Source organism: Poecilia mexicana, unplaced genomic scaffold, assembly GCF_051168715.1.
Source record: "Poecilia mexicana isolate PSO_F unplaced genomic scaffold, ASM5116871v1 scaffold_8, whole genome shotgun sequence".
In the NCBI taxonomy this organism is placed as follows: Eukaryota; Metazoa; Chordata; class Actinopteri; order Cyprinodontiformes; family Poeciliidae; genus Poecilia; species Poecilia mexicana.
In genome coordinates, this window is record NW_028263377.1 from 27,515,302 (window position 1) to 27,522,708 (window position 7,407).

Sequence of the window (7,407 nt, forward strand, 5' to 3'; positions counted from 1 at the left end):
CAGCAACATGTTGGATCAATCCTCCGTAATGAGCTCCGCCGCTGCGCAGCACAAACACAAGGCTCTCAGCAGCCCTTTGACCCCGGGGATTTGGGTTTAACGTTCGTCCTTCCAGCTTGTTTACCGCCAAGCCAACAGCTGCTGAGCTCCCATAATGCCACACTGCATCCTGGAGCCAGAGGAGCCAGAGGAGCCAGAGGAGCCAGAGGAGCCAGAGGAGCCAGAGGAGTCAGAGGAGCCAGAGGAGCCAGAGGAGCCAGAGGAGCCAGAGGAGTCAGAGGAGCCAGAGGAGCCAGAGGAGCCAGAGGAGCCAGAGGAGCCAGAGGAGCCAGAGGAGCCAGAGGAGCCTGGTTCAAAGACTCAGACTCAGAAGAAGAAGAAACCTGTTGCAGCATTTCTTCTGCATGTTCCTCTGCAGATTCCTTCAAAGTGACACGAAGCCGACTGCCGCGCATTTTCATCCAAACTGTTGAGATAAATTTCATATATTTCCAGATTTTATTAGCATAGATTTTAATTAATTAATCTCCATCCGGTTGGAATGAGCGATTCTGCATTTATCTATTTTTAGCTCAAGTTTCCCTCCATCTACATAAATCAAGGTGAGTCGCTGCGACATCTGGACCAGAACCAACAGAACCGCTTTGGACTTGTTTACAGTGTAATTATTACTTTCCAGATCTTAATTAATGTGGTAAATACTAAAATAAACTATTTATTTTGATCACCAGCTCCTGTTGATTTCTCTTATAATCATTAATTGAATTATTTTAGAATTGATCTATTTTGAGACTGATTTTGACATAAATTTATGTATCTTAATTAGGACTGGGACTTTAATGATTTAGTTTTGATTTACTAATTTCATAGATGTTAGCAAGTTAAAAATGCTCATTTTTTTCCAAGCAGGTTTCTGCCAGAACCTTTGTACTGTGTAGTGTTTCTGGTACGCCCATAAATGTGACGCGCAGCGTCCTCCGCTAACAGCAGCGCTGGAAGCTGCTTCTCTCTGGTCCATCAGGGGTTCGTTTCTGTTTTAAACGATCTGATTGGACGCTGGGAAAGACTGTTGTGTTCAGGTTGTGCTAAAAGGAGTTAGCCTAGCAGTGAAGCTATGCTAGCCTAAAATAGGATCTCAATGCTAATATGTAGCAGCTAACGCTAATGTTAGCATCCATGTTTCTAAAGAAGCTCCATGAACGATCAGGACTTCCTGAAACTCTTTGCTCCAATCTGATGGATGGAGATCAGATTAAAATGATCAGTTATTGAGCTCAGATGTCTGTTCATTCAATAAATTAGCGGCAAAAAGGCTTTTGATTTGAAAATGTTGCTGATTTTGTTGATATATGGTCTTCAATTAAAATGCCATCAATCAATCAATTGCAATTAGTCGAGTCCAATCAGGTTGGACAGGTGGAAACGTATTCAGACAGACATTACAAATGGGGTCAATTTGTAAACACAAGGGTTAAGAACAAATTATTATTTTATAAATAATATTTTATAAAAGTTAAAATCCTGATTTAACACAACAGCTCATCTTTGTTGTGGGATGAGAGCATGGGCGTAGGTTTGGGTAGGGACGGTAGGGACATGTCCCGACCAATATTCACGGGATATGAAAAAGTCCCGACCAATTTTTGCCATATTGGCTCAAAGAACGTGGATCTACGATCTTTGATTAGCAGCAACAGGCGGTGCGCGGAACGGAAGCTTCTTAGTTTGACATTTATTATGAGCCTCCGAGACCGTGTCGGAACGGTGCTGTCGGGGGGGGGGGGGGGAGGGGGAGTCAGTTGAATCGTCGGACGTTCTTTGATTAGCTGCAAAAGGCGGCGGCTAGCTGGGCACACGCGTCTCCTTCTGAGTCTCCGAGACCATGTCGCCACCAAAAAAGAAAAGGACAGACATTAGAAGTTATTTCGCTACGTCGGCTGTAAGTACAGTGAGTGGACCCATAAGTTAGATATCTATCACGCAACGCATTTGTTGTAAAGTCCGGTGTTTAGTAAGGTCAGCACTGAATGTGAGGTAGAATAGGTCTGTTAATGATGTAATATTTTTTCTTTTTTATTTTATTATTGATTTCTTCTTATCTGCAATTGTGTTTGCTGTATCCAGAGGATATTTCTTTTGATCTTACTTGTAACGTTTGCTGAATTTTGTAAAGGAAAAAGTAAAGTGTTCTTGAACTGATCTGCTGAGTATGACTGTATCTGGTTGTATACACAAGATGTATGATATGGTTATGGTTGGGGGGAGGGGGTTATTAAGCCAATGTGGTTTCCCCCCCTTCTCAAAAATGTTCGGTGCTCTTGGGCATTTCACTGTGCTGCCGGGGGGGGGGGGGGGTCAAGGTCCCCACCAAAACTTAGACCGAACCTACGCCCTTGGATGAGAGATTTAAATGTGCTGCTGCTGCACGTGTCAGCGCTCAGGAGGAAGAGGAAGGTGAAGGGTGAAGAACATCTGCCAGGAGGCGACAGCGTGTGTGTGTGTGTGTGTGTGTGCGTGTGTGTGTGTGTGTTTTAGTCACCGCCGCGCAGGACACACAGCACTCCAACAAATTAGAGCAGCGCGTGCAGGAGACACAGTGCTGCAGGGACACGTGCAGCACCACAAAGCAAATCCCCACCTACACACACACACACACACACACACACACACACACACACACAAAGTTCTCCTGTTCCTCAGAATGTTTCTGAAAACACCAAAGGAAAAACCTTTATTTATTGTGGCTCCTGCAGCTTGTCTGAAGTCAGAAAACGACCTGATTGGTTGGGGTTTCTCTAAACGACCTGATTGGTTGCGGTTTCTCTAAACGTCCTGATTGGTTGCGGTTTCTCTAAACGTCCTGATTGGTTGCGGTTTCTCTAAACGTCCTGATTGGTTGCGGTTTCTCTAAACGACCTGATTGGTTGGGGTTTCTCTAAACGACCTGATTGGTTGCGGTTTCTCTAAACGACCTGATTGGTTGCGGTTTCTCTAAACGACCTGATTGGTTGCGGTTTCTCTAAACGACCTGATTGGTTGCGGTTTCTCTAAACGTCCTGATTGGTTGCGGTTTCTCTAAACGTCCTGATTGGTTGCGGTTTCTCTAAACGTCCTGATTGGTTGCGGTTTCTCTAAACGTCCTGATTGGTTGCGGTTTCTCTAAACGTCCTGATTGGTTGCGGTTTCTCTAAACGACCTGATTGGTTGGGGTTTCTCTAAACGACCTGATTGGTTGCGGTTTCTCTAAACGTCCTGATTGGTTGCGGTTTCTCTAAACGACCTGATTGGTTGCGGTTTCTCTAAACGACCTGATTGGTTGGGGTTTCTCTAAACGACCTGATTGGTTGGGGTTTCTCTAAACGTCCTGATTGGTTGCGGTTTCTCTAAACGACCTGATTGGTTGCGGTTTCTCTAAACGTCCTGATTGGTTGCGGTTTCTCTAAACGACCTGATTGGTTGGGGTTTCTCTAAACGACCTGATTGGTTGCGGTTTCTCTAAACGTCCTGATTGGTTGCGGTTTCTCTAAACGACCTGATTGGTTGCGGTTTCTCTAAACGACCTGATTGGTTGGGGTTTCTCTAAACGACCTGATTGGTTGGGGTTTCTCTAAACGTCCTGATTGGTTGTGGTTTCTCTAAATGACCTGATTGGTTGTGGTTTCTCTAAACGCTGTCAGTTCGCTCTAAGGCTCAGCAGATTAACATTTATTTCGCCTCTCAGCTGAAACAACAAGACAGTGAATCAGGACAGAGGGGATCCATTAGAATAAATCTGACCCTTCGTGATAAACACTGGTTATTAATCATTAAATGTGGACGCTTTGGCTCTGCTAGCTCCACATCATCATCAGTTTTTAAGGATGATTTGCTTTTAAGCAACATTTCAACAAATTTTAAAGAGTTTCATAAGTTCATAAATACTCGGGCACGGCGGTGGTAGGATGATGATTTGGGCTGGTTAGCAGTCCAAACTGGATCATCAACGGGACAATGATACAGCAGAATGGATGAAAAAGTAAAGATTCCAGGTGCTGCACTGGTCTAGTCAAAGTCCAGATTCAGATGTCTGGTAAACTCAAAGTAGAAAAGAAACGGACAATGGAACAAAGTGAAACCAAACAGATGTTTTCATGTCGGCTTGCAGCAACGCCTCGTTTGAAAACAGATTTTATTGTCAAAAAAAATAAAATGTTATTTCTGATTTGTTTTTATTAGATTCAAATTTTTTTTAAATGAAAGTTTTTAATTTGGTTCCACTTCTTATTGTATGATAAAACATGCACAGCTCTGAAAGTCAGCATGAATTTCCTCAATAATTCATGTCTCTGGTGGTTTTCTCCTGTTACAGATAGAAATCCATACATTCACATTGTGAGGTAACCTTTGACCTTTGACCCAACACGCTGACTTTGGGAGAAACCAGGAAGGAACCAAATGAACGGCTCCTGGCAGATTGTGGTGATTTATGGAAACGTTTGATGTTTTCTGTGCTGTGAGAAACATCCAGGATCAGAATCAGCTGGCGCAGCAGCGCCATCTAGTGGACAAACGCAAGAGTACGAGTTTAAATTTCTGCATCCCACACAGTAAAAAATGCTGGGTTATTTTCATAACCCAATTTCTGGGTTGAAGCTGTTGGGTCATAGGTTGGGTTAGTTTGACCAAATATTGGGTCAAAATTCATAACTCATGAGTTGGGTCAGAAATTTATCGGAAGTCTACATCTTACACACTTCTGTTGGGCCAGGAGTTGGGTGGGTAGATTTACCCAAACGGTTGGGTTAAAGATGAAACTTGGAAGAAGCCACGCCCCTCTTCACAAGCCTCCATTTTCAACATGACTGTGAACATTGCATAACGGACTTCTCCTCTACTTTGAAATAAGACATGGTAAGTAAAAAGAAGATAAAGTTTCAACGTTTATAGAATTTTATACATAAATTGAATTTATTTCAAACATGTTTGATATTTATTTTTATGGTTATTTAAAATGTTTATTACGGTAGGTTCCTCTGACAAAGAGCTTCGGTGTTGCTACAATACGGATGTTGGGGAAAAAATAGAAGAAGGGGAAGGGCACAATTTGTCAAGTAAATTAAATTCAGTTTTTAATATAACCTCAATCATATTTGTTCGTAACTTAACATAGTCAAATTTTTAAAAATCGATTTAGTTTTAAAAGAAAAGGTAGTTGACGGTTTGTCCCCTGATTTTTGCAATATGCGCGCGCATCCTTAGCGGGCTGAGGCTACGTGTTCGAACACCAGCAGTAATGGCGGAGGAGAGCGAGAAGAGCTTTAATAATGTGGGTATATTATGCTTTTTGAAAATAAAATAACTTTTGCAAAGTTATTAGGCGATAAATTAGTTGTGTAAACCTGAATTATGCGCTCGGTTTATTAACATATAGCTTAATTACAAACATGCTCGGACGTGTTCGCACTTATCGCTCCCCTCCAGCCGCCGGCTCGTCTCGCCCTCTGTCAGTTGACCGGGCGGAGCGGCTCGTTAAGCCGAGAGAGAACGACCGTCTCCCGGCACATTGCTTTCAAACTCCCGCTGGTTTTAGGCAACGAATTAAAAGCAAAACTAAGACAATATCTAATGTTAATGTTTGCTCATTTTATTATTATTGTTACTACGGTATTAATTACAAATACATTTATTTAAAGTTGGTGCTGAAAGTTATTCAGCACTAAGTTTGTGTTAAGTTTTACTTCTAAATTAAATTATATGTCATTTTATTTTATTAAGTGCTATATTTATTTTTAGGAACATAAAATTACTCTGAACATTTGAAATTGCTGGCTAATTACAAGTTATTTGCAGTGGAGACAGCTATAAGATTTAATTCAGTCATTAAAGTTTGATTTGTGATTTTGTCTTTTCTGATAGATTTTGTAATTTTACATCCAGGATCTTCAGGAGAATTAAGCGAAACCCAAACTCCTCGTTCTCAACGAAGACCTTCTGCATGACCAAGAACATGAGTCTGCTCCCTCAAGGTATTGAAGCTCAGAAGAAATGTTCTCTAAAATGTTGTCATGCTTTTTAGTTACTGTAACATTTTAACACTAACTTATGTTTGATACAGAAGATGATGTAGTCCTGCAGCTGCTGCCAGTACCCCTTCCTGCTCCACCTTACTAATTTGGGAGAAGTTTCAGATCCATCAACCTGGAAATTCAGATGTTTTCATTGATATCCAGCCTGTAAGTCAACCTTCATCTCTGAATAATGCTCAGATTGTTTAAGTGCATCACATTCAATAGTGAGGTTTTGTGTTAAACTAGAATCAGTCAGAAATTAGTTTTTGAGAATGTATCTCTTTACCTTTAAATTCACTAAAGGCCTGTTTTTGTGCTTCTCTCTCTTGTTCTCAACGAAGATCTTTTGTATGGCCAAGAAGAGAAAGGAGCGGCCGTCTTCTCAACAACATGAATTTTCTCCCTTAAGGTATTGAAGCTCAAGAGATGTTTATAAACTGTTAACATTTAACATTTTAACACAAGCTTATGTTTCCCATGCAGACAAGATGATGTAGCCCTGCAGCTGCTGCCAGTGCTCCTCCCTACTTACACATTTGGGAGAAGAGTTTCAGATCCATCAACCTGGAAGTTCAGAGGGTTTCATTGATATCCAGCCTGTAAGTCAACATTCATCTCTGAATCATGCTCAAATTGTTTGCTGTTTATATAAGTTCATCACTAATGGCCTGTTATTTTCTGTCTTCTCTCTCCATCAGGTTGGGACAAACCTGGTGGTCCATCTACAAAATGTGACAACCTGTATGTCCTCATGCAGGGAGACAGGCAAAATGCTAAAGTGTCGTTAAAAATGCTCCTTGTTTAATGGCTGAAAGGTTTACTTGTAGTTTGCTTTAAAACAGACTTTTTTTCATTAAATGTTTTCTAATATGGAGTAACAGATACTTCTGGAGTTGTAGCCAAATGAATTGAAGTGATTTAACTACTTATGTTTTGTAACTTTTGTAAATGAAATTGCTGGCTCTATATATGTATCATGTGGAAATAAAAGAAGCTTTAAATTCATATGTCTTTTAATCCTGTTTTTATATAGTGAAATTTAAAATAATTTTTTTTAACCCAACTATAGTGGTATAATAACCCTTGTGTTGGGTTATGAATTTCAACCCAATTTTGGGTCAGTTTAACCAATTTAAACAAGTCAATTTAACCCAACGTTTGGTTAGTTGCCATGACCCAATGTGCTGGGTCAAACCCTCAACCCAACCCAGTTGGGTTAAAACAACCCAGCGTTGGGTCGGTCCATATTTGACCCAGCGCTGGGTTACGTATTGGGTTATTTTTAACCCAGCAGTTTTTACTGTGCAGTTGTGTTTCCCACCAAGAGAAACCCGCCAGCAGAACCGGTGTTCGGACCGGC

The 7,407-nt window shown here is 41.2% G+C and overlaps 1 long non-coding RNA gene across 3 annotated transcripts; it reads left to right on the forward strand.

Moving 5' to 3' along the window:
• Window positions 1-5,090: 5,090 nt before the first annotated feature.
• Window positions 5,091-7,052, forward strand: LOC148158171 (uncharacterized). 3 transcript variants are annotated; one of them, XR_015763960.1, is made up of 6 exons: window positions 5,091-5,305; window positions 5,896-6,005; window positions 6,095-6,212; window positions 6,389-6,456; window positions 6,531-6,646; window positions 6,746-7,052. It is a non-coding gene; the product is annotated as an uncharacterized LOC148158171 (long non-coding RNA). The 3 variants fall into 3 exon arrangements; XR_015763961.1 differs by having other exon boundaries at window positions 5,917-6,005; XR_015763959.1 differs by lacking the exon at window positions 5,091-5,305 and having other exon boundaries at window positions 5,320-6,005.
• The last annotated feature ends 355 nt before the right edge of the window (window positions 7,053-7,407 follow it).